Source organism: Saccopteryx bilineata, chromosome 1 (genome assembly GCF_036850765.1).
Source record: "Saccopteryx bilineata isolate mSacBil1 chromosome 1, mSacBil1_pri_phased_curated, whole genome shotgun sequence".
Taxonomy (NCBI): Eukaryota; Metazoa; Chordata; class Mammalia; order Chiroptera; family Emballonuridae; genus Saccopteryx; species Saccopteryx bilineata.
In genome coordinates this window covers 347,781,153-347,801,767 of record NC_089490.1, presented here as the reverse complement: position 1 = coordinate 347,801,767, position 20,615 = coordinate 347,781,153, and the positions used below count along the sequence as shown (strand labels likewise).

General features: G+C 52.2%; 1 protein-coding gene and 1 non-coding gene across 2 annotated transcripts in view; both read left to right on the top strand.

The window, feature by feature from the left end:
• ARHGEF17 (Rho guanine nucleotide exchange factor 17) overlaps positions 1–20,615 on the top strand; it is a 64,118-nt gene that overhangs the window by 5,116 nt on the left and 38,387 nt on the right. The window lies entirely within an intron of this gene.
• Positions 744–819, top strand: TRNAA-CGC (transfer RNA alanine (anticodon CGC)). Its single transcript has one exon. It is a non-coding gene; the product is annotated as a tRNA-Ala (tRNA).

The following is a 20,615-nucleotide window of genomic DNA, read 5'->3' as shown; positions in this document are numbered from 1 at the left end:
GAGACTGTTGGCGGGTGCTCCTATGAAGAGGTACTGAGACCCAGAGAGGACATGGGAGTTTCTGCAGAATTGGTTCCTGGTCCACCTCCTGACACATTCTCTCTTACCTGCCAGACCTCGGGGAGAAACCCGAGAGAGAGGCAGGGAGAGAGACAGAGAGACAGGAACACTGAATTGCTCTTGTGTGTTCCCTGTGCCATGACCAGGGATCGAATCGGTAACCTCTGCGCTGTGAGATGCTGCTGCAACTAACCAAGCTATCTGGCCAAGGCTTAATTTTTATTGATTTTTAGAGAGACAGAGAAAGGAAGGGAGAGAGAGGGGAGGGGGAATGGAAGCATTTGTTCTACTCAGTCTTGCTTTTTTTAGTTGTTTACTGTGTGTGCCCTGCCACGGGATTGAACCCGCAACCTTGTTGTCTCCTGGAGGACACTCTTTTTTTTTTTAAAGATTTTATTTATTCATAGAGAGGAGAGAGAGAGAGAGAGAAGGGGGGAGGAGCAGGAAGCATCAACTCCCATATGTGCCTTAACCAGGCAAGCCCAGGGTTTTGAACCGGCAACCTCAGTGTTTCCAGGTTAAAGCTTTATCCACTGTGCCACCACAGGTCAGGCTGGAGGATACTCTTAACCAACTGAACTAACTGGCCAGGGCTGCTCAGGGAGAAGCTTAGAGGCGGATTAAGGTTAGTTGAGGCCCCGGGCACAGAAAATATTGGGCCCCTTAAAAAAAAGAGACAGGGGGCCCTGGCCAGTTGGCTCAGCGGTAGAGCGTCGGCCTCGCGTGCGGAGGACCTGGGTTCGATTTCCGGCCAGGGCACACAGAAGAAGCGCCCATTTGCTTCTCCACCCCTCCGCCGCGCCTTCCTCTCTGTCTCTCTCTTCCCCTCCTGCAGCCAAGGCTCCATTGGAGCAAAGATGGCCCGGGCGCTGGGGATGGCTCTGTGGCCTCTGCCCCAGGCGCTGGTCGCGGCAGAGCGACGCCCCGGAGGGGCATAGCATCGCCCCCTGGTGGGCAGAGCGTCGCCCCATGGTGGGTGTGCCGGGTGGATCCCGGTCGGGCGCATGCGGGAGTCTGTCTGACTGTCTCTCCCTGTTTCCAGCTTCAGAAAAATGCAAAAATGCAAAAAAAAAAAAAAAAAAAAGAGGGAAAATAAAAATACATGCTAACCATATTTTTAAATAAATAAAAAATATTATGTACTATTAATGTTAAAATTACACATATGAAACCAAACTTGGTGTCATTAGAAAAAAGTGTAAAGTTGGGGTTTTGCGGGGCCCTTTAGAAGTTGAGGCCCAGGGCCACCATTAAATTCGCTTCTGGTCCCCCTGCCATCCAGGGGGTTATGCAATGGGACAGATCTGCCTATAACACAGGCCTCTCCTTGCTCACAAGAGAGGCTCTCTGCAACCTCCAAGCTTTGTCTGTTCTAGTCGTCCTACCTTTCCCGGCCTTGGTTGGTGTCCCCTCTTACCCCTTAGGGGAGAGAACTGGTGAGTCTATCATAGAACACAGGGTTTGAACTTCAGCTCCTAGATCGCTGTGTGGCCTAAGACCAGTCACATCCCTCTTCTGTGCCTTACCTTCCCCCTGCTGTGAAATGGGGGTAATGGTTTCTGCCTGACAGGCTTTTGTGAGTGGTTGGTATGATCACTCCCTCCCTGGGGGCAGGAGAGAGGGAAAAAACTGGTTCCACTGCCCCAGCTGCTTCTAGTGACCTTGGCCCCTCCTCTCTGCCACCTACTACTTTCTGAGCACAGGGCCGGGCACTCCCAGCCTCAGTATAACCTGATGGACTTAAATTAACTCAGAAGAGATTCACCATCCCCTAATTTCCTATCCACTCATAAACTCTGGAAGTTCTCCCATATGCTAGCCCAAATCCCTGCTGCTGTTCCCTTCCTTTTGGCTCTGGGGCAATGTCTACTCCCTCCTGCTGGCCTCCATTAAGAAGACAATGTTCCCTTGTTTCGGGCCTGGGGCTCCAGTCACGCTCCCTGGGCTGTGGGTGGAGATGGTGTGGAGTGGGCTCCAGAATAAGGAGTGAAGAGAAGAGGCTTTCACACTTTGCTGATGGGGCAGAAACCAGTGTGAACCCAGCCAGGAGCAGCCGCCGGGCAGAAGGGGCCCCTGTCTTGACCTCAGGCAGCCAGGCTGCATGGAAGTCCCTCAAAGTCAGGTCTCTTCTAGCCAAATTCCTATTTGCCCTCCACATGGGGTTGCCCCAGTGTTGGGAGCAGGAAGCCTGGGTACCAGGCCTGGTTCAGCCTCTGACCCACTCTAAGACCTGGAAAGTCATCTTGGGCCTTGGTTTTGCCATCTGTACAGTGGGAGGTTAGACTGCTTGGTCTTTGAGGCTGTATAGGAAGGATTCAGCCTGCAGGATGGTCGAGGGAAAAGGAGGAGTTGGGATGTGGCTGGAAGGGAGAAAAAGACAGGTTATGCAAGACCTAGGACGTTGGAGCCCAGGGGATGAGGAATAACTCATGGTGGCTTTATTCTGTGGATACCTGCTTGCTTATGTGCTTAGCGGAGAAGGTAGAGCTGTGGGAGCCTCCTTGCCCTGCCCCTTCCACGCCCCTTGGCATTCTACTTAAGTTTACATAGCCTGAATGATCAGTGACTCTTCACCCTGGCCTCAAAATCAGTCATGTGGTCCAACCTGCTGCCCCTCAGATACGTGATACCCATTAGACAGATGTGACAGCTGTCACCCAGAAACAGGAAGTGGCTTCTCTGTCAGAATCCGATGGATGGACTCACAGAACTTCAGCTTATTAGAATAGGAGCAACAGTGGCTAACATTTATTAAGTGCTTTCTGTATATCAGACACTCTGAATGTTTAATTCTTCAAATGTGTACGCTGTGGGAATCTTGTAGTGCTGAATTCTTAGAATTGCAGACTTAGATTCCCACTGAATCTAGAATTCCAGCCACATCCCAACTTCTCCTATTCCCTTGACCATCCTGCAGGCTGAATCCTTCCTATGGAGCCTCAAAGACCAAGCAGTCTAACCTCCCACTGTCTTAGAGGTGAAGGGGCCCAAGAGGTCCCTCTTTTTTGGTGGGATTGGCCTGCCATCTGAATAGAGGAACAGGATGGGAGGGAGTAGATGGGGGTGTCACCTGCACACCCCTAACAGCCTGAACACCTTCATGGTGGTTATTTAATTCACTGGAATCTGGGGTTGGAGTAGGAAGAACTTCAAGACTCAGAAAGAAGAATGCTGAGTCTAAGTTCACACAGCAAGACAGGACAGAGCAGGCTCAAGCACCAGAACCTGGCCTTGTCGGTCACCCCCTGCCCCAGCAGACCCGGCCCATCCCCCAGCATACCCAGCCAGCTCCCTGCCTCGGGGAGGAAGGCCTGGGTTGCAGCTCTTCATAACCTTTCTTCTCTGTCTCCTCTTGGCGGGGAACCCAGAGGTGGGGGTTCTCTCCTTTCTCTCCTTGGCTCTTTGCTCTGATTTTTCCATGGAAACGTGTTCTGGGAGGGGAGGCGATTAGGACATTTGGAATTATGAGCAGTACCAAATATCTGTAATTAAATGTCTTGTCACCCAGTAGGAGGGTGAGAAGGAGGAGTACAGGCAGAGAGCTGTCCTTTCCTTTGTTTATTCCCTGCCCCCACTCCTTCTTAAGGGCCCTGGGCTGGGGGGAGTGGAACCCAAGAATGGTTCTCTCCACATCCAGCAGAAAAAAGTTGGGGGATGAACCGAAGTTGAGCTTGACATTTTCCAGCCCCACATTTCTGGGACCAGCTGGGTTTGGCAGGCTGGCAGCCTCTGCTAATCTTGTCCCCAGCCCCCAACCCAGTGTAGGGACTTGTCCCTCCTGCTTTCTTCCCTCCCATCTGTGATCTCTCAGGCTATACATGCCCCCCACAGTGGGGGGGGGGGGCACCCCCAGGCTGCCTGGGGAGCTGGAATACTCAGAGCTTTCAGAATATAGAAGTGGACTGGAGGAACTGGAGGATGTTGAAGGACTGGGCCCATGCTGGAGGAGGCCCTGCCAGGCTTGGCCTTTAAAACTGGAGTGAGGGAGGGATTCTAGGAGAGCACGGCGTGAGCCGAGGGAGGAGGTTGCAAAGGACGTGGCAGATGGTGTACAGTTGGAGTCTGTCTCTGAGATTTGGGTGACTCTTGATAGGGTAATGTATTCATCCATTTAGTAAATACTTACTCTCTTCTAGGCCCTGGGGATACATCAGCAAACAAAGGCCTGGCCTCTTGGAGCTTCCAGACTAAGGAGGAGACCTATCTGTAAAGGAATATATTATGTGTCAGGGAGAGGTGGGAGCTGAGCAGCAAAGTAGGAAAAGGATAAGGGAGTAGAGAGTGATGGGGAGGAGGTACTGTTTTAGATTGAGAGGTCTGAGAAGGCCTTTTTGAGAAGGTGAGATTGGAGCAGAGTCCTGGAAAAAGTGAGAGAGCAAGCCAGGTAATGGTCTGGAGGGAAGGGCATTTTGTCTGAGAAAAGCAAGTACAAAGGCCCCGAGGTAGAAGTGTGAGAAATTTTCAAGAGGATTGTGTGGCTGGAGCAAGGGAGAAGATAAGGTCAGGGAGATAAGGGAGGTAGAAATGGGTTGTGCCAGACAAAGTAGATCTCATAGGCCAGTAGGAGGGCTTTGACATTTATTTGAGGTGAGGTGGGGCAGGCACTGTTGGAGGGTTCTGAATGCAGCTCCTGATCTGACTTAGGCCTTCACAGGTCTGCTCTGGCTGCTCTGCGGGGGTAGATTGCAGAGGTCCAGAGTGGAAGCAGAGAGGCCATTCAGAAGGCCCCTGGAATAATCTGGGCAAGAGCTGATGGTGGTTTGGGCTAAGGCAGAGGTGGTCAGCTGGGTAGTAGGTTTCTGCTGCAGCGCAGAGCGGTTTGGCAAGGCCTGGACTCTAGCATTCAGGGGGAACATGTAGCTACCGAGGCTTGGCAGTGTGTGAGAGGTCGCTTAGGATGGGGAAGGGGAGACTGACCAACTCCCAGGCTAGACTGGGACTGTAGGCTGCACTGACTCTCGCTTATAGACCTATGTTTGCTTGGCTCAAAGGCTAGGAGGGTGGAGCCACCACAGGGCCCCAGTGAGGATGGTGACAGTGCCACATCCCCTTTGTGTCTCCTCTGTAGGCACTGTGACACCCATTAGGTCTAGCTTGCATGTCTCCTAGGATGAAGAGCTCATGCCACCCCAAGCAGCACTGTCCCTCCCATATGGTCCTCCAGCTAGGTGGGCATTGCCATGACCCCAACATATGGATGAATCAGCAGGCCCACAGTGGGCAGAGGCTCAAGTAGGGGATTTGGTCCTAGGTGTCCTGATGCTCAGGTCACATTGGCCCCACAGAGTTCCTACTGAGCCCTGTTGGCGGGGATGGTGGTGGTAGGGCGGGGGAAGGGGGACCCATGTTTCCCAGAAAGGCTTGCATCCCTGGCGTACTTATTGGGAAGTGTGCCCAGGCAGCCTGGCGCCTTGCTGGCAGGGCCTGAAACAGGGGCCCTGGGTCCCCTGGGACACAGGGGTCTATTGGAGCCAATGTCCTCCCTAATGGGATTTGATCCCCCTCACTCCCCACTTCCCCCCAGGCCTCTGGGCATTCCAGGGGTGGACAGAGGCAGAAGTAGACTGCCGGGCTGCCGGGCCCTGGGCAGTGGTGAGCTCCAGCCTGTGACGAGGGCATCAGAGCCCCCGGAGGGGTGTCCATGGCCTCACTCTGAAGCTGTGGGGTAACCAAGGATGACCTGGTATAGTATATCGAAGGTCTGCTTTAGGGTCAGGAGACCTAGGTTCTAGCCTTAGTCTCTTCGTTTTCCTGCCATGTGTCCTAAATAAGTCCCTTTCCCTATAAGAGCCACTGGGAGAGGTAGCAGCTGCACTGAGTAAAATCCGGACTTGTAGATTAAAGTGCTGGCAGTGGGGGACTCACAGCCCCTTTAGGCTGCAGAGGAGAGTAAGGCGGTACTCACCCAGGTCTGGCCCCGGGGCCCTTTCCCCTACCCCCAGCTGCTGCGCATGGCTCCCCCCCAACACACACACACAGAAATGGGCTTCTCCCCACACTTAGGGTAGACTGTGGGGCTCACCCTGGGGCCTGTCCCAAAAAGTAGTGATGCTGCTGTTCCCAGTGTGTTCAAACTTCCTCTGGGGCTTGAAGTCCCAGGGCTCTGAGACGCCCAGGGGGGAGGGAGGGAGAAAGAGCAAGAAAGGAGAGAAAGAGATAGAGAAAGGAGAGAGAGAGAGAGAAAGGAAAGAAAAGAAAAGAAAAAAGAAAGATCTTACAGAGCTACCTGAGGTGGAAGAGACAAGAGCTGATTCCAAGGTTTAGGTTGGCAGAGATGGATGGTATATTAATTTCCTATTGCCTATGTAGGAAATTGCTACATGTTTAGTGGTCAGGTAAGTGTTACCTGATCTGTGGTGGCGCAGTGGAGAAAGTGTCAGCCTGGAGTGCTGAGGTCTCTGGTTAGAAACCCTGGTCAAGGCACAGACAAAAAGCAACTATGAGTTGATGGCTTCCTGCTCCTCCCCACCCTGTCTCTCTCTCTCTAAAAAAAAAAAAAAAAATCAAATAAAATCTTAAAAAATAAAAAAATGTTTAAAAAATATAGAAGTTATCTTACAGTCAGAACACATGGGTCTCACGGGCTAAAACTCAGTGCTAACAGGACCCTGTTCCTTCTGGAGGTTTCAGGGGAGAACACTTTGCCTTTTTCAGCTTTCCGGGGGCTGCTCTCACGTCTCTGTTTATGTCCCCTTCCTCCATCTTCAGAGCCAGCAGAACAGCACCTTCACGTCTCTCTGGACTCAGAACCAAACCTCCTGCCCCCCTCTCATAAGGGCCCTTGTGATTACTTAGGGCCCACTTGGATCATCCAGGACTGTGGTCGGCAAACTGCGGCTCTCGAGCCACATGCGGCTCTTTGGCCCCTTGAGTGCAGCTCTTTGGCCAGTTTAGGAGTACCCTAATTAAGTTAATAACAATGTACCTACCTATATAGTTTAAGTTTAAAATTTTGGCTCTCAAAAGGAATTTCAATCATTGTACTGTTGATATTTGGCTCTGTTGACTAATGAGTTTGCCGACCACTGATCTAGTATAATCTTCCCATCTTAAAATCCTGATCACATCTGCAAAGTCCCTTTTGCCATGTAAAGTAACATATTTATGTTATGGGGGTTAGGACGTGGACCTCTTTAGGGGCCATTGTTTTGCCTACCACAGGTGGGCGGAGGGGCCCACTGCTGGCTCCTGGGATCCAGAGCCTCTGATTGCTGAGGTCCTTCATGGGCAGTGAGTACACACAGGGAAAGCTTGAACATCATCCCTGGTTGCCAGGAGCTTCCAACAAGGGCCCTAGCCCCCTGAAGTAGGCGGGGTCCTGGTGGTGGCTGAGCCCTGGCCTGGTGGGACAGGTACACAAGAGCCAGTGGGTCCCTTATAGACTGGTTTGGCTCCTAGGCTGACTGACCCTGCGTTTGCTGACTAAAAATTAGTGTGAAGCAGCACCCAAGCGGGGCAGTTGGCAGGAGAGTTTAGATCCAAAGCATAAAGGAAAGGTAGAAATCTAGGCAAGAGGTAGGAGTCACATCTGCACCGCTGTCCCAGGTGGACCTCAGGGGCGTCTGGAGAGGAGCCCCCTAGCCTCCTGTGCCAGGATCCAAGGTATCTGGGTCCCCCGTGGGGCATCCACGACCTCCCTCCAGTAGCCTTGGGGTTATCCAGAATTGGTGACTCTGATGCTGTTAGACCACACAACCTGTTAGGTTCCTTCATGCCCTGAGAGGCCAGGGCACTTCCTAGGAGGTGTCACATGGGGGGGGGGGTGTTGTGTGGAGGGTAAGGAGCACAGCCCTGATCTCCCCCCACCCCCACCCCCAGGCTGGCTTCAGGACCCAGGAACAAGCATTGATAGCCTTCTCTGGGTCCACAAAATGGGTGCACTATCCACTTCACCAAAGATTGTTGTTCAGATTAAATGAAATAATGCCTAGAGGGCTTGGCACATAGTAAGTGTTCAAGAAGTGTTCCTCTGCTTGTGACTGAGATGCTAAGATGTTAGGATTCTAAGATTTCCAGAGACATTGACTCCAAGACGCTCGGATTCTTGGCAAATCTTTCCAACCCTGATGCAGAGGACAAAACCTCACCTGGAGGGCAGGTGGGGTCCTGACTACACCTGGGTAGGCTAGGTGGCCCAGCATCCCAGGCCTTTGGAGGTGGACAGAGAGAAGGGGCTGGGCAGTTGGGTGGAAGCGCCCACTGGCCTTGCTTCTCTCTCCAGCTCTTTCCTCTTATTACCACCAGCCCCAACCTGAGTGGCACAGCAGAGTTGAGGCCGTCTGGGGCTCAGAGCCCCAGACCCATTGATCCCAGCCTATGAAAAAAAGCTCAGTCCCCTCCAAGGCAGGGAGCCTGAGGGTCTGTGTGCCTGGTGGGCTTTGGGGTCAGACTGGCAAGGATTAACCTCAGACCTGACTCTGACATACTCACTAGGTGATACCTAACAAGTCACTGCACCTCAGCTCTGAGCCTCAGCTTCACGCTCTGTAACATGGAGACACTAAGGAGTTACTGTGAGGGCAAAAGATAGAATCCTGATGGAGTCCTCAGCCTATGACCCCAGGTCTAGAAGCTCTCAGAAATGCGGCCACTTTGTATGCTTTTGAGATGGGCAGTTCAGAGTGTCGAGTTTCGTGGTTTCAAGATGGATTTTGAGTTTTTTCCAGGAGTGATAACTCTTAACTTGATTTTGTCTGTGCATTTGTGGTCCTTACTTCTTGGTTCTGAGATTCTGAGGCTGGGGGAGAGGTGAGGTGGGTCCTGGGACTGTGATTGAGAGGGCCAGGCTGAGGGAGCAAGCGCCAGGTTGGTATCTGTTTCCTGTTTATTGGTTCCCAGGGGGTGAGCAGGCCCTGCTCCCGAGCTGGAGCTGGAGGGAGGGAGGCCCAGGGTCCTGGCTGCCAGCCAGCCCCACAGCCTGGCCTCCTGGGACTGCTGATACCCCTCCCCCCAACCCTTGGACAAACATCCAGTCGTTCCCAGGACAGGGCACTAGAGGTCAAGGAGCAGATGTGGAAGGGAAGGGGCAGAAGCATGGGAAGGGACCCCCTCCCCTCAAAAAACCCTATTGACTTTGTCTTGGTGGCCTGTGTCACTGAGGCCTCACTCCTGGTTCCTCACTGTCTCCCTCTCTCTTCCTATTTCCCTGGGATGGGGCCTGGTGGTGAGACATCCAACTTCTTGGCAGCCCAGGAGGCAAGAGGAAGAAGAGGGGCAGGCTTCAGTGCCAGGATGGTCTTCTAACCACCCCTCATCCGGCATCATTTGTAGAGGTGGCTGGGGCCAGTGAGGTGGGGAGGCTTGCTCAAGGCTCTGCAGTAGGAGACCAGGCCCAGCAGTCTGCCCCTGGCACCTCGCCGCTGCTGCAGCCCTGCAGACCCATGCTTGGACTGCAGGTCTAAGGGGCCACTGTAAGTTCTCGACGGGGGAGACCACTTGGCATTTCAGGGAATAGGGCTGAGCAGGGCAGGCAACAGAAGTGTCGATGTATATCTGCGGCCAAGCGGGCAGGGAGGTTTCCGATCAGAGCATGCGGGAGAGGCTCTGGGTGCAGGAGCCAGGCTTCAGGCCACAAGTGCCAAGTTAAACAGCCTAGGCTTGTCCTGTGGGAAGTGGGGAGCCATGAAGGATTAGGAGCTGAGGAGGAGCAATGCCAGATGGGCACGTGGGAAAGCATACTGTTGTTGATTGGACCAGAGGGAACAGGGAGGTGAGAGGCCTGAGCTGAGGGGAGCAGCTGATATGGGGAGAGAGAGAAAGGGACTTACTAGTAAGAGAAATCATTTGGAGATAAAATCTGATGGTTTAGGCTCAGGGGCCCTATTAGTAACTGGGGTGAGGGGGGAGTAGGAACAACCTGCTTTATTAGAGTTAGAGAAGGAGGCCTTGGGACAGGATGCAGGGTCATCTGAGTCATCTACCTGCCTCATGAAGAACTTGCCCCGGTATCCCTGGAAGGGTGAGAGGCTCTGGGCCAGCTCAGGCGCCCCTGTCTCTCTGCCCACGTGCTTCTTGTCTAACTTCAGTCTCTCTTGCTCCAAGGGAAGTGCCCTGCTCTGTGCTATACCTCAGTTGGTCCATCTGGGAGCAGCCTGGGCAGGGAGCATTATTAGAGTTTATTTGAGCCAAATTGAGGACATATGCCAGGAAGTAAGATCTCAAATGCTCCAGAGAATGACAGTTTTGCAGTTTCTTTTTTGCATTTGAAATTAAGGAGGGAACATTAGGAAGATTATATGAATGTGGGAGAAAGCAAGACCTGGATTGGATTACAGGTTAAGATTCTATGTCCTCTTGAGGGTGGATACGCCTTTGGGGGTGGAGAGGGGGGTATTACTCTGGCTTTTCAAAGGTGTGTTAACCTAGATGCATGAGAACAATGGACAGGGCTTGCTTAAAAACCTTTCACTAAGTAAGTTATAGTCCTATGGTGTGATAACCCACCATGACCTGCCCTGTTGGGAATTTATGATCTTATCGCCCTGTGAGGTTACTTTCCAGAGAACCCCTTTTTCATCCACACTGGCTATGACCCAAGACGAGTCGCTTGGCCTCAATCTCCCCATCTGTGAAATGAGAGTTCCAGATGTGACAGCCCAGGAGCGCTCTGTACTAGGCAGGCTCTCGGAAGCCGGGGGTAGAGGGACTAGTAGGTGGACAGGCAGGCAGTCTTGTTAGTGGTGAATCCCAGATAGAGACAAAGTATCCTTATGAAATTCTTACCTGAGACAAGTACTGCGCTGCAGCCCTGTAGCCCAGGAGGCCTCCCTGGAGAGTAGGGCAGGGACTATAAGAAAAGGATAACATGTTTGGGGCCTGATCTGAGCCTCAGTTTTCTCTTCAGATGCCCACGTTCGCTTCTAGCTCCCTGCTGCTCCTGGGCCCACCTCTGCCCTCCAGCCTGTACCAAAGAGTCCAGGCTTCTCCCCAAGGCCAGCGGGGGTGTAGCCTTCGGGGGTGTAGCCTGGGGAGGGCGAGGAATTTCCGAGGGAACAGCTAAATTCAGTTACCACTAAAAATAGCTCTGGGCCTGGCTTCAAGGCTGGAGAAAGAGGGGGGGCGGGGCAAGCTGCTTATCCGCCTGCTTCACCTCTTAACCTGGACCCAGGGCCTGGCCTCCTCCTCCTTCACTGTTTTCTTCTACTGACTCACACCAGACCTCCACCTCATTGTGGGCTCCTATCTTTCTTCTCTCTTCCCCCCTCGGTCCTTCTTCCTGCACTCATCCCTCAGTCCTGCTCCTTCTGTCTTTCTCTTATTTCCTCTGACCCTATCTCTGTACCTCCACAAGAGCCAGACAGGTCTCTGGCTACAACCAGGCCTTTGGAAGAGGGCCCTGTATTGGGCAGTGTCTCCTTGGCAGCCCAGGCCAGGTGTTAAGAACCCTCCCCCACCCCAGGACTCATCGCTATTGCAAATACTCTCTGCTGGGGAGTGGACCGATCTCAACAGCTCTGGGATCTGGCAATGTGGGTATGGCCCCCAGTTCACCCTATCACCTCATGCTTAGTTCTGGTCATGTGCCCACCCCCTCATGCCAAGCCCTCCTGTTCCTGGCACACGGTGGGACATCAAAACACATTAATTGAATAAATAATATGGAGGGGTTGGAGAAGGCAGAAGGAGGAGAGCTGGGCCCTGCCCCTGGGGAGTTCTCCCCGCCATGCCCAGCCCTGTGTGGGCTCTACTCTGGGACCACAGGCCTGAGCACCCAGGCAGGTGGGAGCTGGCAGATGTGCAAAGGGTACTGCCTCAAGCCAGTTCTGATTGGGAGTGGGAGCTAGATACAAGCACAGAGAGGGTGAAGTGCCTAGCTTGGACCACAGAGTTTAGGAGAGAGGTGGCTGTGGAATCTAGGCTGGCCTCACTCCAAGGCTATAGGAATGACTCTTGTTTAAAGCAGAGAGATCAAGGAGAAAGCTGATGGAAATTGAATATGGTGGGGTCAGGTGGTGGAGAGCACAGTACTGGTAGCAGAGCTCTTCCTGTGTGCCAGCCACTGGTCTGATTACTTCCCATATGTTCCTTTAATCCTGACATCACCCTATGGGGAGATGCTGACCTGCCTGTAACACAGATGAGGAACTGAGGCACGGCATGGTGCAGTCGTTTGCCCGGGTTAGGAAAGCTAACCAAGTGGCACACTTCAGGTCTAAACCCAGAGAGTCTGGTTCCAGAATCCTTGCACGTTACCCATGCCCCTGGCTTTCAGGACTGTCAGGTGGGGGTGGGGGGCTGGGGGTGCCATCCCCAGGGAGGAGACAGTGAATTTGTTTGGACATGGAGAGCTTATTGCATTCACAATCCACAGTCCTAGCCCCAGGAGCTAGCACACAGTAGTTGCTCAGTATATACTGAATGGCTCAGTCGAATACGAGGGGCCCTTGGGGAGTAAAAGGTGATGGTCAGACCAAGGGAGTGTGTGTTTCCTCCTGACATGAGCTCTTTCTCTTGGTGCTGCGGAGCAGCTGAGGTGGGCGCTGGGCTCCCTGTGGGTGGAGAAAGCGCTGCCCCAGGGGTTGGAGGAGTGCTGAGAGGAGCCCAGGCAGAGAAGGAGAGGTGGGTGGGGGCAGGCCTGGCCGTGCTGGCGCAGTCCCTCCTGCTTGCACTATCTGGAAAGCAGATCTCTTGGGCCATGGCCGGCGTGACTCAAATGGAGACAAAAAAAGTTTCCATATTTGGACAAAGAGCCCAGAGCAGCCCAGACCCACAGCCAGCCCAGGCTAGCACCCCCACCCCCAGCCTCCTGTCTCCCACTGGGCTCCTAGCCCTGAGCCCAGTCTCAGGGGTTTAGCTCTTGGGCCTCAGGCAGCACTGTGGCCCCCACTCCTCAGTCATCAGGCCACCTTCCGTGTGGCCAGGTCTGGGCCGTGGGTGCTGGGGAGGAAACACCAGTGTTGGGCGCTGAACTCAGGCTGGAGATGCAGAGAGGAGCCCTGGCAGAGAACCCACAGGACAAAGCGGGGATGCGCTGAAACCAACAATTCCCACTCTGTGGGATAAGTTGACTGTAGAACCCCCGCATCAACTCCAACATGGGAAAAGTGCAAGGTACGCAACACATAGGCATGTGCACACATAGACTCCTTTCAATCCCAACAGACTTATACCAATGAAGACACATCTGTACAGGTGCTAGAAATAAGGACCCAGCTTGAGAATCCCTCACACCTTCTGGGGAGAAAGCTTTGATGACAAGTCAGAAAAGTTAGGGGTAGCCAGACGTCAACTTAACAAGTAATGTAAATAGGCATTATCCATCTGAGCAGATGTGAACAGAGCAGTCATCTCTGTACTAAACTCCCTGAGTTTCCACCATAGGACTGAGCTGGGCAGTGGACGATAGAACCAGGTGAATAGGGAGAGGGCCTCTGCCCACTTTCTGCCTGGAGCAGGGCCTCCCTTACAGGTGGAAAGCCCAGCAATTTGAGAACTGAGGTGCTCGTTGTCACTGGTGGAATAGCTGAGCTAACTGCACAGCTGCTCCTAGCTTTTCTAATGATCCCTGAGTAGTTACCTCTTGAATCAACCTGGGTAATGGGTTTGGAGAGCTCAGGGTAATTTTAAAGAAATTCAATTCCAGCCCAGACCAGTGAGCTCAGCTAGAGCATCGTTTCAAACCACAGGGGTTGCCGGTTCGGTCCCCAGTCAGGGTACATACAGGAACAGATACTCCTGTCTCTGTCCTGCTCTCTCCCTTCCCCTCTCTAAAATCAATAAAATAAACATTGAAAAAAAAAATCAATTCCACTGTCATACACTGATGCCTATATGTACAGGGTTAGCCTGTGGGCTATAGGACCAGTAAATAGTAAGGAGTTCCTGCCCCAGGGAGCCCCACCTGAGAACTGAGTATCAGAAAGGGGGAGGCCAAGGAGAGAAGAGGGAGGCTAACAAGGGATGGGGGGAGGGAATCGCTGGAGTCTTGAAGGACCAGCGGGGCCTTGACAGGCAGAAACGGGGCCAGGACCTTCAGGCAGAGAACTGGGAAGGCAGAGGCCGCGATGGGAGAGCCCTGGTGCGGCTGGGGCACCAGGTTCTAGAGGACTTGGTGGGTCCTGGGGAGTCGGGAACACCAGCCCTGAAAGTCTGGTCCTGGGTAGCGATTTCCAAGCTTTTAAGAACAGTTGAACCCTTTCTTGTAAAGGAATCTTGACACATTAACTATAAAACAGGTCAACTTGGGTTGGGACCTTATTGATTTAAGTGAAGGTGGAGGTATGTCTACCCCCTTGACAACATCTCCGCCCCATATATATACTTCCATGGAACCCCTTAGACTCAGGCAGAGAATCCCTGTTTGGGGCAAGAGGGCCCCACAGGAGGGGGTTAGGGCTGGACAAGCCTCTCCCTGCAGGTTCTCTGGGCAGGGACAAGCTCTTTTGGAGGCAGGTCTCTACAGGGAGCCAGGCTGATGGAGCACTCACGTTGAGGCTCCTCTGAGCAGGTGATGTTCCCCCACCGGGGCCTGTGGAGCTGGGCTGTGCCCCACCTTATCAGGAGGATGACCTGTTGGCATGAAGACCCCAATTGCCCGCTGCTGCCACTTGGGGAGGTACAAGTCCTTTGAGAGAGACGGGAGCTGGCAGCCAGCCATGCTCCCAGAGCAAACACACTGTCTGGCCCAGCTTGGTCATGGATCAGAGTAAGTGGAAATACATTCTGGAGGCCCAAGGAATCCCCTTGGCTCATTTAGGTTGAGGTAATTTTAGTTAGAATCAGGAAGACTTCCCCAGAGTTTAGAGTAATAGGAGATCTGAACAGGTACTGGCAGGAGAAAGTCTGAGCTCCAAGCCTGGCAGGTTTGAGGCCCTTGAGGACCCAGCGTTGCTCACCTCGGCCACCAGCCTCCCTGGCCCACCACACAGACTAGGCCCCCACTTCTTTGGACACCGAAAACATAGGATGAGTAGGAAGTTGCCAAGCATCAAGACCAGAGGAAGCACCTAACAAAGAGACCAGCATGTGCCAAGACCAGCGTGTGAGTATGACGCGTTGAGGAACTACTATAGCCAGAGTATGATATGGGTGGGGAAATTTGATGCTGGTGGGTCAACAAGGGCCAGGTCACCCAGGTCAGAGGTCAGCCTGAGAACTTGGACTTGATCCTGCATCCAGATGTGTTAGTGTAGTGGTTCAGCGCTTCTTCTTTGCTGCACGGCCATGAGTAAATAAATACCAGTATTTCATCCCTCTGGATCTTATTTTATGCACCTGTAGAGTGGGCATGATGTTGGCTCCTATTTATAGGGTTTTTGTGAATATGAAATCTGATAATGCCTGTGGTGGCTGGACTGGACCACTGACCACTGAGGAACAGTGGGAATTCATGAAGCACGCTGGAAGGCGAGGGAGAGTGGTGGCCTGGCCTGGCAGAGGGGTCTCAGGGATGGAGAGAAGTGAATGGCATTACCAAGAATAGCCGAGGACTGTCTTTTTGGGGAGAGGGTATGCTGAGTTCCTGAGAAAGACTCAAAATTTCCCCCCAGGCAATTGCCTGTGGGAAAGGAGCTAAGGGGCTGTGCAGAAGTGGGCTTGGGGCTTTGCTAGATTCTTTTTTTGGAGAGAGAGACAGACAGGGACAGACAGGAAGGGAGAGAGATAGTAACATCAACTCATAGTTCAGCACTTTAGTTCATTGATTGCTTTCTCACGTGTCCCTTGACTGGTGGGCTCCAGCTGAGCCAGTGACCCCTTGCTCAAGCCAGCAACCTTGGGATCAAGCCAGCGACCATGGATGGGGTCATGTCTAGGATCTCACACTCAAGCCAGATGAGCCCACACTCAAGCCAGTGACCTTGGGGTTTCGAACCTGGGTCCTCAGCATCCCACTCTATCCACTGTGCCAGCACCTGGTCAAACTAGATCAGGGGTCCCCAAACTTTTTACACAGGGGGCCAGTTCACTGTCCCTCAGACTGTTGGAGGGCCGGACTATAAAAAAAAACTATGAACAGGCCCTGGCCGGTTGGCTCAGTGGTAGAGCGTCGGCCTGGCGTGCAGGAGTCCCGGGTTCGATTCCCGGCCAGGGCACACAGGAGAAGCGCCCATCTGCTTCTCCACCCCTCCCTCCCCCTCTCCTTCCTCTTTTTCTCTCTCTTCCCCTCCCGCAGCCAAGGCTCCATTGGAGCAAAGTTGGCCCGGGCGCTGAGGATGGCTCCATGGCCTCTGCCCCAGGCACTAGAATGGCCCTGGTTGCAACAGAGCAACGACCCAGATGGGCAGAGCATCGCCCCCTGATGGGCATGCCGGGTGGATCCCGGTTGGGCGCATGCGGGAGTCTGTCTGACTGCCTCCCCGTTTCCAACTTCAGAAAAATACAAAAAAACACAATGAAAAAAACCCCCCAAACTATGAACAAATCCCTATGCACACTGCACATATCTTATTTTAAAGTAAAAAAACAAAACGGGAACAAATACAATATTTAAAATAAAGAACAAGTAAATTTAAATCAAACTGACCAGTATTTCAATGGGAACTATACTCCTCTCACTGACCACCAATGAAAGAGGTGCCCCTTCCAAAAGTGCAGCAGGGGCCGGATAAATGGCCTCAGGGGGCTGCATGTGGCCCGTGGGCCATAGTTTGGGGACCCCTGGACTAGATTCTCACTGGCAGAAATCCCATCCTGCTGTAAAGTTGCCTGTTGCCAACCTCACTTTATAGTGTTTATAGATGGTATCTATGGTCCAGATAGGGGCAGGATTGCTAGGACCCAAGGAAGGGGGAAATTGAAGGCCTGTGAAGGAGGAAATTGACAATTTTCTGTGGAAAGGGTTGGCGGGCCAAGCCTCTTTCTGACTGCAGTGAGGGCAGGGAGAGTGTCCTGGAGGGGCATCAGAGAAGAGACTGGAATTGTCCAGGAAGAGACCGGTTAGGAAACAAGCCTCCAAACTCAGGGTCCTAGAGCAGCCCCCCCGACACAAACACACACTTCATTCAGTCTTCATTTGCTGGGAGCCCCCTTGGGACCTGGTCCTGTTTTATAGGCAAGGCAGAACCCAGACACACATATAGATTAAGACAATAGCAGTGATCAGGATTGGGACAGATATGCCCAGAGGCTGGAGGAACCCAAGTAGTGCTTCTTGAGGAGGGCGCCTGCAGAAGGGGAGTTCCTGAGGAAGCTGAAGGTAAGCCCCTGAGGCTGAGGAGGAAAGCTGCAGAGGCTGTTCAGAGCTGAGCCCCGAGCCTGGAGCAGGCAGTAGGGGCCTGATTGTGAGGTGCTGGTTTAAACAATTTCATCTGAATATTTTAAAATGTGAATAGATAATATACTAAAGTCATTTAAAAATATCATGAAGGGCCCCTGGCCTAGTAGCTCAGTTGGTTAGAGCATCGACCCAACATGCCAAGGTTGCAGGTTCGATCCCTAGTCAGGGCACATACAAGAATCATTTAATGAGTGTAATAGATGGGTAGAACAACATATCGATGTTTCTCTTGCTCTCTCTAAAAATTAATTTAAAATTTTTTTTAATATTAAAAAGGGTAAAAGTCTCTTTCCACCAGCTGCTTATTACCTACCTGGCCCTACTCCAGGACACGTGGGTATTAGTTCTTATGACTCCTATATGCAAATACCAGCAAATGTACTGTCTTTCTCTGACTTTCCACATAGACAGTCTGTTATAAACAGTGCTGCAATGAACAAACGCATTTATAGGTAATTAGCATGGGAGGGCATCTTCTTTTTTTATTTTTTTAGGTGAGAGGACGGAAGATAGGCAGACTTCTGTATGTGCTCCGATTGGAATCCACCTGGCAACCCCTTCTGGGGCCAATGCTAGAATCAACTGAGCTATTTTTAACGCCTGAGGCTGACACTTGGACCATACGTGAACCAATCCAGCCACTGGTTGTGGGTGGGAAAGAGAGAGAAGGGGGAGCGGGAGGGAGAAGAGCGAATGGTCACTTCTTCTGTGTGCCCTGACCAGAAATTGAACCTGGGACATCCATACACCAGGCCACTGGCCACTATGCACTGAGCCACTGGCCATCTTCTTAAGAGTGGAATTGTTGGAACAGAAGGTATATGGGATTCTAATTTTGATGCTGTTCACACGGGTCCACTGCCAGAATAAGGTGCTTGGTTCCCACAGTCTCACCCAGTCAAACCTTTGAGTAGTTCCCCAATCTGACAGGTGGAAAATGGTACCTTAGTGTGTTTTAATTGGTATTTATTTCATAATGACACATCTTCCCACATGTCCAAGAGACATTTGGTTTCCCTTTTCTGTTAACAGTTTGTATCCTTTGCCTGTTTTTCTGTTGGGCTGTTGGCCTTTTGTTTTACCAATTTCTAGGAACCTTTAAATAAATGTTAGGGAGGTTGGTCCTTTGTTTGGGTTATGAGTTGCAGATATTTTTTTTTTCCTGACTTGTTACTTGATTTTAACTTTGTTTATGGTATATTTTTACCATGCAGAAGGTTTCATTTTTATGTGGTATAATTTATCAAACTTATTTTATGGCTTCTGGATTTGGAGTCATGATGAGGAAGGCCTTTCCCATTCCAAGGTTATAAAGCAATTTCCTCATATTTTTCCTCTGGTGTTTTATGTTTTCTTGTTTTGTTTTACATTTAAATCTTTGATCCATTTGGAATTTATCCTGGTGTGTAGTGTGAGTTATGATTCCAACTCTTTTTCTTTTTTTTTTCCTAGCTGACTGTCATTTTAAGCTGAGGAGTGACTTGGTCAGAATGAGAGCATCTTTGTGGGGTGGGTGTAAGGGCCAGCTGCAGGAGCCAGGCTGTGGTCGCTGAGGAGCAATGGCAGTGGGGTGAGAAGAGGGGCTTGGGATGACATCAGTCTAGCAGGATGGACAGTTGGAGGTGGGGAACAGGCTGGTGGCATAGCATTCCCAAATCGTCGTCAGTGCTGGGTGACTTTGGACAAGTCTTATTCCCTCTCTGGGCCTAGAGTGTCATAGGTGAAGGGCCTTGGAGATCACCCTGACTCCAGGGCTGACTACATGGAAGGAGGCACCCAGCAAGAGGGGTCTGTCCTTAAGGTGGAGGCACAGAAGATGGTCATGAATCCAGTACCCACTGAAGCTTGGTTGAAGTGGAGTAGGATCGGAAATTGGCACCAGAATTCACTGTGTTCCTTAAGTGGGTGGGTGGGAAGGTGAAGAGGGGTGGGCAGGGCAGCCATTTAAAATTACTCACTGCAGCCTGGTACTGCAGTCATGGTGGGGACAGGCCCTCTGCCAGCCCTCCAGATCCAGAAATTCTGGAGATTGCTGGGGGAGCAGGCACATTGTCCATTGTCTCAAGAATGTGGGCTTGGCCCAACCATAGCCATTCTTTTTTTTCTTTTCTTTTTCTTTTCTTTTTTTTTTTTTTGTGTGTGTGTGTGTGACAGAGAGAGGGACAGATAGGGAAAGAGATGAGAAGCATCAATTCTTTGTTGTGGCTCCTTAGTTGTTCATTGATTGCTTTCTCATGTGCCTTGACCGGGGGTGTGTGGGGGGACTACAGCAGAGCAAGTAACCCCTTGCTCAAGCCAGCAACCTTGGGCTTCAAGCCAGTGACCTTTGGGCTCAAGCCAGCGACCATGGGGTCATGTCTATGATCCCATGCTTGAGCCAGCAACCCCGTGCTCAAGCGGTGAGCCCGTGCTCAAGTCAGCGACCTCGGGGTTTCGAACCTGGGTCCTCTCTATCCCAGTCTGACGCTGTATCTACTGCGCACTGCCTGGTCAGGCCAGCCATAGCCATTCTTGAAGATCCTCTTCTCCCCACCATGAAACAGGCATCCTTGTCTTTTCCAGTGGAGAAATAGGAAAGCCAGAGTGGGCAGACCCACACCACCCCCAACTGGGGTCTAGTCCTGGTACTACTGTGGATTTGCTGTGCCACCTGGGGCAAGTCCCTGTCCTCTGGGGTCCCTCCACCAAAGGGGGCACCTGGCCTTGCTTTGGTTACTTCCTCTAGCCCTAGCCCTCACCAGGTTCCAGTTTAGATTAGAGCTGGAAAGAGATCTTGAGGTCCATGCCTTTTCCCCCCTTTACAGATGGGGACACAGGCCATGGAGGGGACCCTGACCCCTGCCCTGCCTTTGCTCTTAGCTTTCCTGGGCCTCTGGACCTTCCTCCCTGCCCCCAGCATGGCCTGTGTCGAGCCCCCATCCCCACTCCTGGGCCCCAGTGGTCAAATTCCAGGACTGCCATTGCCATGACAACAGCCAGCTCCCAAGGCCCCTCCTCTCAGGGCTCTCCACCAGGCTGTTGTCCAGGGAAGAGACCGAGAGGGCCTTCTGCCCCTGAGGGACTGGAGGGGTTGGAGGTGGAATAGAGAGGAGGTCACACCCAAATGGTTTCTCATGTGTTTTCCGAAGAAAGTGGAAAAGGCACAAAGTACTGCCAGCAAATGCTACTGTTACAGAAACAGTGGAGGGTCAGAGGTAGTTACCTGGGCTGGGGGCGAGAAACCTACTCAGAAAGCCTCTTCCATTCTCTCACCTGGAGAACCACCCCATAGAGCAGGGGTCCCCAAACTACAGCCCACGGGGCCGCATGCAGCCCCCTGAGGCCATTTATCCGGCTCCCG